Source organism: Condylostylus longicornis, unplaced genomic scaffold (genome assembly GCF_029603195.1).
Source record: "Condylostylus longicornis isolate FDR11 unplaced genomic scaffold, ASM2960319v2 ptg000206l, whole genome shotgun sequence".
NCBI classification, from domain to species: Eukaryota; Metazoa; Arthropoda; class Insecta; order Diptera; family Dolichopodidae; genus Condylostylus; species Condylostylus longicornis.
The window spans coordinates 108,184-126,387 of NW_026578174.1; positions in this window are offsets into that span (position 1 = coordinate 108,184).

The following is an 18,204-nucleotide window of genomic DNA, read 5'->3' on the forward strand; positions in this document are numbered from 1 at the left end:
GTGTGTAAAGGGGGGTTAACATAATGCTCAATTTTAATGGTTAATTGCATGAGCTAAGAAAAATAAAGATACTTTTTAGTGTCATGGAATTTACCGTTGGTTTTTTGCGTTTATAGAAATTTAAAAAAGCTTGTGGTTTTTAAAATATAAGGCGTCAAAAATTCAAATTTTACAAATTTCAAGATGCGATAAGTTGAGAAGGGATGGAGACGGGAAAAAATGTTCTTCTAACGAAATAAAATATTTATGAATATCTAAGAGCTGCTAAAATTTCAGACTCCTGTAAGGTACGATGTAGAAGAAAAATGGTATCAAAAATTTGCATGTTCGTATAAAATTTCAGCTTTCTATCTTCAAAGGTGTAGAAGTTCTGTAAACATGTCCATAATAATTTGTTGATTCGTGTCTATAATAGGATAATATTCTTTTCCATAATATTCTTCTCCATAAGTTTATATTATAGCTTGTTTACGAACTGAATTAGGTACACTAAAAAGATCAAAATAGAAACAAACTGAATAAAAAATTAAAAATTTTATCTAAAAATTTGTTTAAACCGATCGAAACCAATGATGTAATAAAGGAATATCAAAGTAAGATGTGTTTTAGTCACAGGTGTGAAAAATTAGTCGAAAATACAGCTGTTTACCTTATACAATAAACTTAGAAGCAGTTTTTCTAGTCCAGATTCTTAGATTTGTCTAATTTGAGTTGTTCCAACATTTTTTCTACAAAAATACATATTTCAAACTCCTTGTACAATACATGTCTTCTTTTTGGTATTAAAAATGTTTTGAAAATTGATTCCCGATGCAAATCTCTTAATATTGTTGTTATTGTTGAAAAAAGTTCAATAAAACATTCCGAAAATTTTCATTCTTCTAGTTGTTATTTGCAGCTTTATGGTAAGAACTTATTCCATTAATTTTTTCTTAAATTCCTTCACATTAATTAGTGTAATTTTAGCTATTTTGTTATTAATTTTAAAATTTTGATTCAATTCTGATTATTTTTATAATATGTACAATATTTTTGATTGAAATTATAATTTTGACTTATGATGTTCATTCTGATTTTGAATTGAAAAGCAATTTTTAATTTTCATGAAAAAAAAAAAAAATGTCCTCATTAATATTTAAAAATAAAAATTTTGTTGAATATATTTATACTAAAATTGCGCGATTAAATTATAGATTTTGTTTATATTCAAGTCGGGTAGGGTTTAGTTTGGGGTGTGTAATGGGAATCAATATTAGGTTTAGTTTATGTGTTAGGTTAGATTAAGTTGTTGAAACGTTTTCCATGTATATTCCCTTGAAACCGCAATATTATTCCCAAGGCTAGGAACAGTGTCTTGTCCACCCTATGTCCGGATTTAGGTCTTAATCTTTAAGAATTTTAAAATTTTGCCTTATAATATGAAATATGGGGACCTCAGTTCAAATCCAAATTTTTACATTTTGAAAAAAAAATTTTTTTTTTTTATGCAATAATTTTTTTTTTTTAATGAAATTTAATGAAATTTGGGTTTGCTATTTAAAGTTTCGGTTGTATTGTAGTGAATGAGTTCGAACCCAAATTTTGCCTACATTCTATTTAAACATAAAAATAAGAAAATAGGTGAAATATTTTTATTAAATCAAAATTATATTAACACTATTAACAGAAAAAAAGCAAGAATTAGTGTTTTGCCTCTCTCTAGGGGCCCAGAAAAGCAAGAAATTACAGTACAAAGTTGTACTGTAATTTTCATCTTTAGTATAAATTAAATAAACAAAATTAAATGAAAAAATCATTACAATTTTAATGATCATAATGATTTTAAAGTTTTTAAAATATAAATTTGTCAGAAATACCCTACATATTATGCATTTACGCTTATTAATGTAAAGTTTTAAGGTTTCATTGAGAAATTTTATAAAACTAGTTTGTTTTTACATTTTGCAACATTATGAAGTTTGGAATTTATTTGAGAGAATGAAATAGAGAATGAAATGATGAATGAATACGTTTCAAAATTATCAATTTTATTGTTGATATTTGAATATTTTCATCGTTTGTTCCAATTATATTGAGGTAAACGGCAATAATTCGGTCCCATGCATATAATTTGCTTCTAAAAAAATTTACATTAAGTTACAAATCAAAATTAAATAGGTTTTTAAATTATTTTTTTACAATTAAGTTGATTTTCGAGTCCACAGCGCTTCCGATATAATTTTGAATTTATTATTTAGTTTTTGTGGAGCATGAATAGTTCAATTTTTTCAGAGAATATTGTAATTTCACCTAAAATTTAAGAAAAAATATATTTTTTATTATTGTGGTTCTATGGTTTTTCTTCAGAGTTAGAAAAATGATTAAAAACATTTAAGACCGCTTTAGGTACATTCACTCAATACTCATTTTCTTGTTAGAGAAACTAAGTAACTAGCAACTATATAGAAACTATATAGAGAGAAACTAAGTATGTTAGCAAATTATTAGAAAATGCAATTTTAAAATATATACAATAATAAAGTTGGGCCAAACCATATTGTAAGTGTGTAAAGGGGGGTTAACATAATGCTCAATTTTAATGGTTAATTGTATGAGCTAAGAAAAATAAAGATACTTTTTAGTGTCATGGAATTTACCGTTGGTTTTTTGCGTTTATAGAAATTTAAAAAAGCTTGTGGTTTTTAAAATATAAGGCGTCAAAAATTCAAATTTTACAAATTTCAAGATGCGATAAGTTGAGAAGGGATGGAGACGGGAAAAAATGTTCTTCTAACGAAATAAAATATTTATGAATATCTAAGAGCTGCTAAAATTTCAGACTCCTGTAAGGTACGATGTAGAAGAAAAATGGTATCAAAAATTTGCATGTTCGTATAAAATTTCAGCTTTCTATCTTCAAAGGTGTAGAAGTTCTGTAAACATGTCCATAATAATTTGTTAATTCGTGTCTATAATAGGATAATATTCTTTTCCATAATATTCTTCTCCATAAGTTTATATTATAGCTTGTTTACGGACTGAATTAGGTACACTAAAAAGATCAAAATAGAAACAAACTGAATAAAAAATTAAAAATTTTATCTAAAAATTTGTTTAAACCGATCGAAACCAATGATGTAATAAAGGAATATCAAAGTAAGATGTGTTTTAGTCAGAGGTGTGAAAAATTAGTCGAAAATACAGCTGTTTACCCTATACAATAAACTTAGAAGCAGTTTTTCTAGTCCAGATTCTTAGATTTGTCTAATTTGAGTTGTTCCAACATTTTTTCTACAAAAATACATATTTCAAACTCCTTGTACAATACATGTCTTCTTTTTGGTATTAAAAATGTTTTGAAAATTGATTCCCGATGCAAATCTCTTAATATTGTTGTTATTGTTGAAAAAAGTTCAATAAAACATTCCGAAAATTTTCATTCTTCTAGTTGTTATTTGCAGCTTTATGGTAAGAACTTATTCCATTAATTTTTTCTTAAATTCCTTCACATTAATTAGTGTAATTTTAGCTATTTTGTTATTAATTTTAAAATTTTGATTCAATTCTGATTATTTTTATAATATGTACAATATTTTTGATTGAAATTATAATTTTGACTTATGATGTTCATTCTGATTTTGAATTGAAAAGCAATTTTTAATTTTCATGAAAAAAAAAAAATATCCTCATTAATATTTAAAAATAAAAATTTTGTTGAATATATTTATACTAAAATTGCGCGATTAAATTATAGATTTTGTTTATATTCAAGTCGGGTAGGGTTTAGTTTGGGGTGTGTAATGGGAATCAATATTAGGTTTAGTTTATGTGTTAGGTTAGATTAAGTTGTTGAAACGTTTTCCATGTATATTCCCTTGAAACCGCAATATTATTCCCAAGGCTAGGAACAGTGTCTTGTCCACCCTATGTCCGGATTTAGGTCTTAATCTTTAAGAATTTTAAAATTTTGCCTTATAATATGAAATATGGGGACCTCAGTTCAAATCCAAATTTTTACATTTTGAAAAAAAAATTTTTTTTTTGTATGCAATAATTTTTTTTTTTTTAATGAAATTTAATGAAATTTGGGTTTGCTATTTAAAGTTTCGGTTGTATTGTAGTGAATGAGTTCGAACCCAAATTTTGCCTACATTCTATTTAAACATAAAAATAAGAAAATAGGTGAAATATTTTTATTAAATCAAAATTATATTAACACTATTAACAGAAAAAAAGCAAGAATTAGTGTTTTGCCTCTCTCTAGGGGCCCAGAAAAGCAAGAAATTACAGTACAAAGTTGTACTGTAATTTTCATCTTTAGTATAAATTAAATAAACAAAATTAAATGAAAAAATCATTACAATTTTAATGATCATAATGATTTTAAAGTTTTTAAAATATAAATTTGTCAGAAATACCCTACATATTATGCATTTACGCTTATTAATGTAAAGTTTTAAGGTTTCATTGAGAAATTTTATAAAACTAGTTTGTTTTTACATTTTGCAACATTATGAAGTTTGGAATTTATTTGAGACAATGAAATGATGAATGAATACGTTTCAAAATTATCAATTTTATTGTTGATATTTGAATATTTTCATCGTTTGTTCCAATTATATTGAGGTAAACGGCAATAATTCGGTCCCATGCATATAATTTGCTTCTAAAAAAATTTACATTAAGTTACAAATCAAAATTAAATAGGTTTTTAAATTATTTTTTTACAATTAAGTTGATTTTCGAGTCCACAGCGCTTCCGATATAATTTTGAATTTATTATTTAGTTTTTGTGGAGCATGAATAGTTCAATTTTTTCAGAGAATGTTGTAATTTCACCTAAAATTTAAGAAAAAATATATTTTTTATTATTGTGGTTCTATGGTTTTTCTTCAGAGTTAGAAAAATGATTAAAAACATTTAAGACCGCTTTAGGTACATTCACTTAATACTCATTTTCTTGTTAGAGAAACTAAGTAACTAGCAACTATATAGAAACTATATAGAGAGAAACTAAGTATGTTAGCAAATTATTAGAAAATGCAATTTTAAAATATATACAATAATAAAGTTGGGCCAAACCATATTGTAAGTGTGTAAAGAGGGGTTAACATAATGCTCAATTTTAATGGTTAATTGCATGAGCTAAGAAAAATAAAGATACTTTTTAGTGTCATGGAATTTACCGTTGGTTTTTTGCGTTTATAGAAATTTAAAAAAGCTTGTGGTTTTTAAAATATAAGGCGTCAAAAATTCAAATTTTACAAATTTCAAGATGCGATAAGTTGAGAAGGGATGGAGACGGGAAAAAATGTTCTTCTAACGAAATAAAATATTTATGAATATCTAAGAGCTGCTAAAATTTCAGACTCCTGTAAGGTACGATGTAGAAGAAAAATGGTATCAAAAATTTCAGCTTTCTATCTTCAAAGGTGTAGAAGTTCTGTAAACATGTCCATAATAATTTGTTGATTCGTGTCTATAATAGGATAATATTCTTTTCCATAATATTCTTCTCCATAAGTTTATATTATAGCTTGTTTACGGACTGAATTAGGTACACTAAAAAGATCAAAATAGAAACAAACTGAATAAAAAATTAAAAATTTTATCTAAAAATTTGTTTAAACCGATCGAAACCAATGATGTAGTAAAGGAATATCAAAGTAAGATGTGTTTTAGTCAGAGGTGTGAAAAATTAGTCGAAAATACAGCTGTTTACCTTATACAATAAACTTAGAAGCAGTTTTTCTAGTCCAGATTCTTAGATTTGTCTAATTTGAGTTGTTCCAACATTTTTTCTACAAAAATACATATTTCAAACTCCTTGTACAATACATGTCTTCTTTTTGGTATTAAAAATGTTTTGAAAATTGATTCCCGATGCAAATCTCTTAATATTGTTGTTATTGTTGAAAAAAGTTCAATAAAACATTCCGAAAATTTTCATTCTTCTAGTTGTTATTTGCAGCTTTATGGTAAGAACTTATTCCATTAATTTTTTCTTAAATTCCTTCACATTAATTAGTGTAATTTTAGCTATTTTGTTATTAATTTTAAAATTTTGATTCAATTCTGATTATTTTTATAATATGTACAATATTTTTGATTGAAATTATAATTTTGACTTATGATGTTCATTCTGATTTTGAATTGAAAAGCAATTTTTAATTTTCATGAAAAAAAAAAAATATCCTCATTAATATTTAAAAATAAAAATTTTGTTGAATATATTTATACTAAAATTGCGCGATTAAATTATAGATTTTGTTTATATTCAAGTCGGGTAGGGTTTAGTTTGGGGTGTGTAATGGGAATCAATATTAGGTTTAGTTTATGTGTTAGGTTAGATTAAGTTGTTGAAACGTTTTCCATGTATATTCCCTTGAAACCGCAATATTATTCCCAAGGCTAGGAACAGTGTCTTGTCCACCCTATGTCCGGATTTAGGTCTTAATCTTTAAGAATTTTAAAATTTTGCCTTATAATATGAAATATGGGGACCTCAGTTCAAATCCAAATTTTTACATTTTGAAAAAAAAATTTTTTTTTTGTATGCAATAATTTTTTTTTTTTTAATGAAATTTAATGAAATTTGGGTTTGCTATTTAAAGTTTCGGTTGTATTGTAGTGAATGAGTTCGAACCCAAATTTTGCCTACATTCTATTTAAACATAAAAATAAGAAAATAGGTGAAATATTTTTATTAAATCAAAATTATATTAACACTATTAACAGAAAAAAAGCAAGAATTAGTGTTTTGGCTCTCTCTAGGGGCCCAGAAAAGCAAGAAATTACAGTACAAAGTTGTACTGTAATTTTCATCTTTAGTATAAATTAAATAAACAAAATTAAATGAAAAAATCATTACAATTTTAATGATCATAATGATTTTAAAGTTTTTAAAATATAAATTTGTCAGAAATACCCTACATATTATGCATTTACGCTTATTAATGTAAAGTTTTAAGGTTTCATTGAGAAATTTTATAAAACTAGTTTGTTTTTACATTTTGCAACATTATGAAGTTTGGAATTTATTTGAGACAATGAAATGATGAATGAATACGTTTCAAAATTATCAATTTTATTGTTGATATTTGAATATTTTCATCGTTTGTTCCAATTATATTGAGGTAAACGGCAATAATTCGGTCCCATGCATATAATTTGCCTCTAAAAAAATTTACATTAAGTTACAAATCAAAATTAAATAGGTTTTTAAATTATTTTTTTACAATTAAGTTGATTTTCGAGTCCACAGCGCTTCCGATATAATTTTGAATTTATTATTTAGTTTTTGTGGAGCATGAATAGTTCAATTTTTTCAGAGAATGTTGTAATTTCACCTAAAATTTAAGAAAAAAATATATTTTTTATTATTGTGGTTCTATGGTTTTTCTTCAGAGTTAGAAAAATGATTAAAAACATTTAAGACCGCTTTAGGTACATTCACTTAATACTCATTTTCTTGTTAGAGAAACTAAGTAACTAGCAACTATATAGAAACTATATAGAGAGAAACTAAGTATGTTAGCAAATTATTAGAAAATGCAATTTTAAAATATATACAATAATAAAGTTGGGCCAAACCATATTGTAAGTGTGTAAAGAGGGGTTAACATAATGCTCAATTTTAATGGTTAATTGCATGAGCTAAGAAAAAATAAAGATACTTTTTAGTGTCATGGAATTTACCGTTGGTTTTTTGCGTTTATAGAAATTTAAAAAAGCTTGTGGTTTTTAAAATATAAGGCGTCAAAAAATTCAAATTTTACAAATTTCAAGATGCGATAAGTTGAGAAGGGATGGAGACGGGAAAAAATGTTCTTCTAACGAAATAAAATATTTATGAATATCTAAGAGCTGCTAAAATTTCAGACTCCTGTAAGGTACGATGTAGAAGAAAAATGGTATCAAAAATTTGCATGTTCGTATAAAATTTCAGCTTTCTATCTTCAAAGGTGTAGAAGTTCTGCAAACATGTCCATAATAATTTGTTGATTCGTGTCTATAATAGGATAATATTCTTTTCCATAATATTCTTCTCCATAAGTTTATATTATAGCTTGTTTACGGACTGAATTAGGTACACTAAAAAGATCAAAATAGAAACAAACTGAATAAAAAATTAAAAATTTTATCTAAAAATTTGTTTAAACCGATCGAAACCAATGATGTAGTAAAGGAATATCAAAGTAAGATGTGTTTTAGTCAGAGGTGTGAAAAATTAGTCGAAAATACAGCTGTTTACCTTATACAATAAACTTAGAAGCAGTTTTTCTAGTCCAGATTCTTAGATTTGTCTAATTTGAGTTGTTCCAACATTTTTTCTACAAAAATACATATTTCAAACTCCTTGTACAATACATGTCTTCTTTTTGGTATTAAAAATGTTTTGAAAATTGATTCCCGATGCAAATCTCTTAATATTGTTGTTATTGTTGAAAAAAGTTCAATAAAACATTCCGAAAATTTTCATTCTTCTAGTTGTTATTTGCAGCTTTATGGTAAGAACTTATTCCATTAATTTTTTCTTAAATTCCTTCACATTAATTAGTGTAATTTTAGCTATTTTGTTATTAATTTTAAAATTTTGATTCAATTCTGATTATTTTTATAATATGTACAATATTTTTGATTGAAATTATAATTTTGACTTATGATGTTCATTCTGATTTTGAATTGAAAAGCAATTTTTAATTTTCATGAAAAAAAAAAATATCCTCATTAATATTTAAAAATAAAAATTTTGTTGAATATATTTATACTAAAATTGCGCGATTAAATTATAGATTTTGTTTATATTCAAGTCGGGTAGGGTTTAGTTTGGGGTGTGTAATGGGAATCAATATTAGGTTTAGTTTATGTGTTAGGTTAGATTAAGTTGTTGAAACGTTTTCCATGTATATTCCCTTGAAACCGCAATATTATTCCCAAGGCTAGGAACAGTGTCTTGTCCACCCTATGTCCGGATTTAGGTCTTAATCTTTAAGAATTTTAAAATTTTGCTTTATAATATGAAATATGGGGACCTCAGTTCAAATCCAAATTTTTACATTTTGAAAAAAAAATTTTTTTTTTGTATGCAATAATTTTTTTTTTTTTAATGAAATTTAATGAAATTTGGGTTTGCTATTTAAAGTTTCGGTTGTATTGTAGTGAATGAGTTCGAACCCAAATTTTGCCTACATTCTATTTAAACATAAAAATAAGAAAATAGGTGAAATATTTTTATTAAATCAAAATTATATTAACACTATTAACAGAAAAAAAGCAAGAATTAGTGTTTTGCCTCTCTCTAGGGGCCCAGAAAAGCAAGAAATTACAGTACAAAGTTGTACTGTAATTTTCATCTTTAGTATAAATTAAATAAACAAAATTAAATGAAAAAATCATTACGATTTTAATGATCATAATGATTTTAAAGTTTTTAAAATATAAATTTGTCAGAAATACCCTACATATTATGCATTTACGCTTATTAATGTAAAGTTTTAAGGTTTCATTGAGAAATTTTATAAAACTAGTTTGTTTTTACATTTTGCAACATTATGAAGTTTGGAATTTATTTGAGAGAATGAAATGATGAATGAATACGTTTCAAAATTATCAATTTTATTGTTGATATTTGAATATTTTCATCGTTTGTTCCAATTATATTGAGGTAAACGGCAATAATTCGGTCCCATGCATATAATTTGCTTCTAAAAAAATTTACATTAAGTTACAAATCAAAATTAAATAGGTTTTTAAATTATTTTTTTACAATTAAGTTGATTTTCGAGTCCACAGCGCTTCCGATATAATTTTGAATTTATTATTTAGTTTTTGTGGAGCATGAATAGTTCAATTTTTTCAGAGAATGTTGTAATTTCACCTAAAATTTAAGAAAAAATATATTTTTTATTATTGTGGTTCTATGGTTTTTCTTCAGAGTTAGAAAAATGATTAAAAACATTTAAGACCGCTTTAGGTACATTCACTTAATACTCATTTTCTTGTTAGAGAAACTAAGTAACTAGCAACTATATAGAAACTATATAGAGAGAAACTAAGTATGTTAGCAAATTATTAGAAAATGCAATTTTAAAATATATACAATAATAAAGTTGGGCCAAACCATATTGTAAGTGTGTAAAGAGGGGTTAACATAATGCTCAATTTTAATGGTTAATTGCATGAGCTAAGAAAAATAAAGATACTTTTTAGTGTCATGGAATTTACCGTTGGTTTTTTGCGTTTATAGAAATTTAAAAAAGCTTGTGGTTTTTAAAATATAAGGCGTCAAAAATTCAAATTTTACAAATTTCAAGATACGATAAGTTGAGAAGGGATGGAGACGGGAAAAAATGTTCTTCTAACGAAATAAAATATTTATGAATATCTAAGAGGTGCTAAAATTTCAGACTCCTGTAAGGTACGATGTAGAAGAAAAATGGTATCAAAAATTTGCATGTTCGTATAAAATTTCAGCTTTCTATCTTCAAAGGTGTAGAAGTTCTGTAAACATGTCCATAATAATTTGTTGATTCGTGTCTATAATAGGATAATATTCTTTTCCATAATATTCTTCTCCATAAGTTTATATTATAGCTTGTTTACGGATTGAATTAGGTACACTAAAAAGATCAAAATAGAAATAAACTGAATAAAAAATTAAAAATTTTATCTAAAAATTTGTTTAAATCGATCGAAACCAATGATGTAATAAAGGAATATCAAAGTAAGATGTGTTTTAGTCAGAGGTGTGAAAAATTAGTCGAAAATACAGCTGTTTACCTTATACAATAAACTTAGAAGCAGTTTTTCTAGTCCAGATTCTTAGATTTGTCTAATTTGAGTTGTTCCAACATTTTTTCTACAAAAATACATATTTCAAACTCCTTGTACAATACATGTCTTCTTTTTGGTATTAAAAATGTTTTGAAAATTGAGTCCCGATGCAAATCTCTTAATATTGTTGTTATTGTTGAAAAAAGTTCAATAAAACATTCCGAAAATTTTCATTCTTCTAGTTGTTATTTGCAGCTTTATGGTAAGAACTTATTCCATTAATTTTTTCTTAAATTCCTTCACATTAATTAGTGTAATTTTAGCTATTTTGTTATTAATTTTAAAATTTTGATTCAATTCTGATTTTTTTATAATATGTACAATATTTTTGATTGAAATTATAATTTTGACTTATGATGTTCATTCTGATTTTGAATTGAAAAGCAATTTTTAATTTTCATGAAAAAAAAAAAATATCCTCATTAATATTTAAAAATAAAAATTTTGTTGAATATATTTATACTAAAATTGCGCGATTAAATTATAGATTTTGTTTATATTCAAGTCGGGTAGGGTTTAGTTTGGGGTGTGTAATGGGAATCAATATTAGGTTTAGTTTATGTGTTAGGTTAGATTAAGTTGTTGAAACGTTTTCCATGTATATTCCCTTGAAACCGCAATATTATTCCCAAGGCTAGGAACAGTGTCTTGTCCACCCTATGTCCGGATTTAGGTCTTAATCTTTAAGAATTTTAAAATTTTGCCTTATAATATGAAATATGGGGACCTCAGTTCAAATCCAAATTTTTACATTTTGAAAAAAAAATTTTTTTTTTGTATGCAATAATTTTTTTTTTTTTTAATGAAATTTAATGAAATTTGGGTTTGCTATTTAAAGTTTCGGTTGTATTGTAGTGAATGAGTTCGAACCCAAATTTTGCCTACATTCTATTTAAACATAAAAATAAGAAAATAGGTGAAATATTTTTATTAAATCAAAATTATATTAACACTATTAACAGAAAAAAAGCAAGAATTAGTGTTTTGCCTCTCTCTAGGGGCCCAGAAAAGCAAGAAATTACAGTACAAAGTTGTACTGTAATTTTCATCTTTAGTATAAATTAAATAAACAAAATTAAATGAAAAAATCATTACGATTTTAATGATCATAATGATTTTAAAGTTTTTAAAATATAAATTTGTCAGAAATACCCTACATATTATGCATTTACGCTTATTAATGTAAAGTTTTAAGGTTTCATTGAGAAATTTTATAAAACTAGTTTGTTTTTACATTTTGCAACATTATGAAGTTTGGAATTTATTTGAGAGAATGAAATGATGAATGAATACGTTTCAAAATTATCAATTTTATTGTTGATATTTGAATATTTTCATCGTTTGTTCCAATTATATTGAGGTAAACGGCAATAATTCGGTCCCATGCATATAATTTGCTTCTAAAAAAATTTACATTAAGTTACAAATCAAAATTAAATAGGTTTTTAAATTATTTTTTTACAATTAAGTTGATTTTCGAGTCCACAGCGCTTCCGATATAATTTTGAATTTATTATTTAGTTTTTGTGGAGCATGAATAGTTCAATTTTTTCAGAGAATGTTGTAATTTCACCTAAAATTTAAGAAAAAATATATTTTTTATTATTGTGGTTCTATGGTTTTTCTTCAGAGTTAGAAAAATGATTAAAAACATTTAAGACCGCTTTAGGTACATTCACTTAATACTCATTTTCTTGTTAGAGAAACTAAGTAACTAGCAACTATATAGAAACTATATAGAGAGAAACTAAGTATGTTAGCAAATTATTAGAAAATGCAATTTTAAAATATATACAATAATAAAGTTGGGCCAAACCATATTGTAAGTGTGTAAAGAGGGGTTAACATAATGCTCAATTTTAATGGTTAATTGCATGAGCTAAGAAAAATAAAGATACTTTTTAGTGTCATGGAATTTACCGTTGGTTTTTTGCGTTTATAGAAATTTAAAAAAGCTTGTGGTTTTTAAAATATAAGGCGTCAAAAATTCAAATTTTACAAATTTCAAGATACGATAAGTTGAGAAGGGATGGAGACGGGAAAAAATGTTCTTCTAACGAAATAAAATATTTATGAATATCTAAGAGGTGCTAAAATTTCAGACTCCTGTAAGGTACGATGTAGAAGAAAAATGGTATCAAAAATTTGCATGTTCGTATAAAATTTCAGCTTTCTATCTTCAAAGGTGTAGAAGTTCTGTAAACATGTCCATAATAATTTGTTGATTCGTGTCTATAATAGGATAATATTCTTTTCCATAATATTCTTCTCCATAAGTTTATATTATAGCTTGTTTACGGATTGAATTAGGTACACTAAAAAGATCAAAATAGAAATAAACTGAATAAAAAATTAAAAATTTTATCTAAAAATTTGTTTAAACCGATCGAAACCAATGATGTAATAAAGGAATATCAAAGTAAGATGTGTTTTAGTCAGAGGTGTGAAAAATTAGTCGAAAATACAGCTGTTTACCTTATACAATAAACTTAGAAGCAGTTTTTCTAGTCCAGATTCTTAGATTTGTCTAATTTGAGTTGTTCCAACATTTTTTCTACAAAAATACATATTTCAAACTCCTTGTACAATACATGTCTTCTTTTTGGTATTAAAAATGTTTTGAAAATTGAGTCCCGATGCAAATCTCTTAATATTGTTGTTATTGTTGAAAAAAGTTCAATAAAACATTCCGAAAATTTTCATTCTTCTAGTTGTTATTTGCAGCTTTATGGTAAGAACTTATTCCATTAATTTTTTCTTAAATTCCTTCACATTAATTAGTGTAATTTTAGCTATTTTGTTATTAATTTTAAAATTTTGATTCAATTCTGATTTTTTTATAATATGTACAATATTTTTGATTGAAATTATAATTTTGACTTATGATGTTCATTCTGATTTTGAATTGAAAAGCAATTTTTAATTTTCATGAAAAAAAAAAAATATCCTCATTAATATTTAAAAATAAAAATTTTGTTGAATATATTTATACTAAAATTGCGCGATTAAATTATAGATTTTGTTTATATTCAAGTCGGGTAGGGTTTAGTTTGGGGTGTGTAATGGGAATCAATATTAGGTTTAGTTTATGTGTTAGGTTAGATTAAGTTGTTGAAACGTTTTCCATGTATATTCCCTTGAAACCGCAATATTATTCCCAAGGCTAGGAACAGTGTCTTGTCCACCCTATGTCCGGATTTAGGTCTTAATCTTTAAGAATTTTAAAATTTTGCCTTATAATATGAAATATGGGGACCTCAGTTCAAATCCAAATTTTTACATTTTGAAAAAAAAATTTTTTTTTTTGTATGCAATAATTTTTTTTTTTTTAATGAAATTTAATGAAATTTGGGTTTGCTATTTAAAGTTTCGGTTGTATTGTAGTGAATGAGTTCGAACCCAAATTTTGCCTACATTCTATTTAAACATAAAAATAAGAAAATAGGTGAAATATTTTTATTAAATCAAAATTATATTAACACTATTAACAGAAAAAAAGCAAGAATTAGTGTTTTGCCTCTCTCTAGGGGCCCAGAAAAGCAAGAAATTACAGTACAAAGTTGTACTGTAATTTTCATCTTTAGTATAAATTAAATAAACAAAATTAAATGAAAAAATCATTACGATTTTAATGATCATAATGATTTTAAAGTTTTTAAAATATAAATTTGTCAGAAATACCCTACATATTATGCATTTACGCTTATTAATGTAAAGTTTTAAGGTTTCATTGAGAAATTTTATAAAACTAGTTTGTTTTTACATTTTGCAACATTATGAAGTTTGGAATTTATTTGAGAGAATGAAATGATGAATGAATACGTTTCAAAATTATCAATTTTATTGTTGATATTTGAATATTTTCATCGTTTGTTCCAATTATATTGAGGTAAACGGCAATAATTCGGTCCCATGCATATAATTTGCTTCTAAAAAAATTTACATTAAGTTACAAATCAAAATTAAATAGGTTTTTAAATTATTTTTTTACAATTAAGTTGATTTTCGAGTCCACAGCGCTTCCGATATAATTTTGAATTTATTATTTAGTTTTTGTGGAGCATGAATAGTTCAATTTTTTCAGAGAATGTTGTAATTTCACCTAAAATTTAAGAAAAAATATATTTTTTATTATTGTGGTTCTATGGTTTTTCTTCAGAGTTAGAAAAATGATTAAAAACATTTAAGACCGCTTTAGGTACATTCACTTAATACTCATTTTCTTGTTAGAGAAACTAAGTAACTAGCAACTATATAGAAACTATATAGAGAGAAACTAAGTATGTTAGCAAATTATTAGAAAATGCAATTTTAAAATATATACAATAATAAAGTTGGGCCAAACCATATTGTAAGTGTGTAAAGAGGGGTTAACATAATGCTCAATTTTAATGGTTAATTGCATGAGCTAAGAAAAATAAAGATACTTTTTAGTGTCATGGAATTTACCGTTGGTTTTTCGCGTTTATAGAAATTTAAAAAAGCTTGTGGTTTTTAAAATATAAGGCGTCAAAAATTCAAATTTTACAAATTTCAAGATGCGATAAGTTGAGAAGGGATGGAGACGGGAAAAAATGTTCTTCTAACGAAATAAAATATTTATGAATATCTAAGAGCTGCTAAAATTTCAGACTCCTGTAAGGTACGATGTAGAAGAAAAATGGTATCAAAAATTTGCATGTTCGTATAAAATTTCAGCTTTCTATCTTCAAAGGTGTAGAAGTTCTGTAAACATGTCCATAATAATTTGTTGATTCGTGTCTATAATAGGATAATATTCTTTTCCATAATATTCTTCTCCATAAGTTTATATTATAGCTTGTTTACGGACTGAATTAGGTACACTAAAAAGATCAAAATAGAAACAAACTGAATAAAAAATTAAAAATTTTATCTAAAAATTTGTTTAAACCGATCGAAACCAATGATGTAGTAAAGGAATATCAAAGTAAGATGTGTTTTAGTCAGAGGTGTGAAAAATTAGTCGAAAATACAGCTGTTTACCTTATACAATAAACTTAGAAGCAGTTTTTCTAGTCCAGATTCTTAGATTTGTCTAATTTGAGTTGTTCCAACATTTTTTCTACAAAAATACATATTTCAAACTCCTTGTACAATACATGTCTTCTTTTTGGTATTAAAAATGTTTTGAAAATTGATTCCCGATGCAAATCTCTTAATATTGTTGTTATTGTTGAAAAAAGTTCAATAAAACATTCCGAAAATTTTCATTCTTCTAGTTGTTATTTGCAGCTTTATGGTAAGAACTTATTCCATTAATTTTTTCTTAAATTCCTTCACATTAATTAGTGTAATTTTAGCTATTTTGTTATTAATTTTAAAATTTTGATTCAATTCTGATTATTTTTATAATATGTACAATATTTTTGATTGAAATTATAATTTTGACTTATGATGTTCATTCTGATTTTGAATTGAAAAGCAATTTTTAATTTTCATGAAAAAAAAAAAATATCCTCATTAATATTTAAAAATAAAAATTTTGTTGAATATATTTATACTAAAATTGCGCGATTAAATTATAGATTTTGTTTATATTCAAGTCGGGTAGGGTTTAGTTTGGGGTGTGTAATGGGAATCAATATTAGGTTTAGTTTATGTGTTAGGTTAGATTAAGTTGTTGAAACGTTTTCCATGTATATTCCCTTGAAACCGCAATATTATTCCCAAGGCTAGGAACAGTGTCTTGTCCACCCTATGTCCGGATTTAGGTCTTAATCTTTAAGAATTTTAAAATTTTGCCTTATAATATGAAATATGGGGACCTCAGTTCAAATCCAAATTTTTACATTTTGAAAAAAAAATTTTTTTTTGTATGCAATAATTTTTTTTTTTTTAATGAAATTTAATGAAATTTGGGTTTGCTATTTAAAGTTTCGGTTGTATTGTAGTGAATGAGTTCGAACCCAAATTTTGCCTACATTCTATTTAAACATAAAAATAAGAAAATAGGTGAAATATTTTTATTAAATCAAAATTATATTAACACTATTAACAGAAAAAAAGCAAGAATTAGTGTTTTGCCTCTCTCTAGGGGCCCAGAAAAGCAAGAAATTACAGTACAAAGTTGTACTGTAATTTTCATCTTTAGTATAAATTAAATAAACAAAATTAAATGAAAAAATCATTACGATTTTAATGATCATAATGATTTTAAAGTTTTTAAAATATAAATTTGTCAGAAATACCCTACATATTATGCATTTACGCTTATTAATGTAAAGTTTTAAGGTTTCATTGAGAAATTTTATAAAACTAGTTTGTTTTTACATTTTGCAACATTATGAAGTTTGGAATTTATTTGAGAGAATGAAATGATGAATGAATACGTTTCAAAATTATCAATTTTATTGTTGATATTTGAATATTTTCATCGTTTGTTCCAATTATATTGAGGTAAACGGCAATAATTCGGTCCCATGCATATAATTTGCTTCTAAAAAAATTTACATTAAGTTACAAATCAAAATTAAATAGGTTTTTAAATTATTTTTTTAAAATTAAGTTGATTTTCGAGTCCACAGCGCTTCCGATATAATTTTGAATTTATTATTTAGTTTTTGTGGAGCATGAATAGTTCAATTTTTTCAGAGAATGTTGTAATTTCACCTAAAATTTAAGAAAAAATATATTTTTTATTATTGTGGTTCTATGGTTTTTCTTCAGAGTTAGAAAAATGATTAAAAACATTTAAGACCGCTTTAGGTACATTCACTTAATACTCATTTTCTTGTTAGAGAAACTAAGTAACTAGCAACTATATAGAAACTATATAGAGAGAAACTAAGTATGTTAGCAAATTATTAGAAAATGCAATTTTAAAATATATACAATAATAAAGTTGGGCCAAACCATATTGTAAGTGTGTAAAGAGGGGTTAACATAATGCTCAATTTTAATGGTTAATTGCATGAGCTAAGAAAAATAAAGATACTTTTTAGTGTCATGGAATTTACCGTTGGTTTTTTGCGTTTATAGAAATTTAAAAAAGCTTGTGGTTTTTAAAATATAAGGCGTCAAAAATTCAAATTTTACAAATTTCAAGATGCGATAAGTTGAGAAGGGATGGAGACGGGAAAAAATGTTCTTCTAACGAAATAAAATATTTATGAATATCTAAGAGCTGCTAAAATTTCAGACTCCTGTAAGGTACGATGTAGAAGAAAAATGGTATCAAAAATTTGCATGTTCGTATAAAATTTCAGCTTTCTATCTTCAAAGGTGTAGAAGTTCTGTAAACATGTCCATAATAATTTGTTGATTCGTGTCTATAATAGGATAATATTCTTTTCCATAATATTCTTCTCCATAAGTTTATATTATAGCTTGTTTACGGACTGAATTAGGTACACTAAAAAGATCAAAATA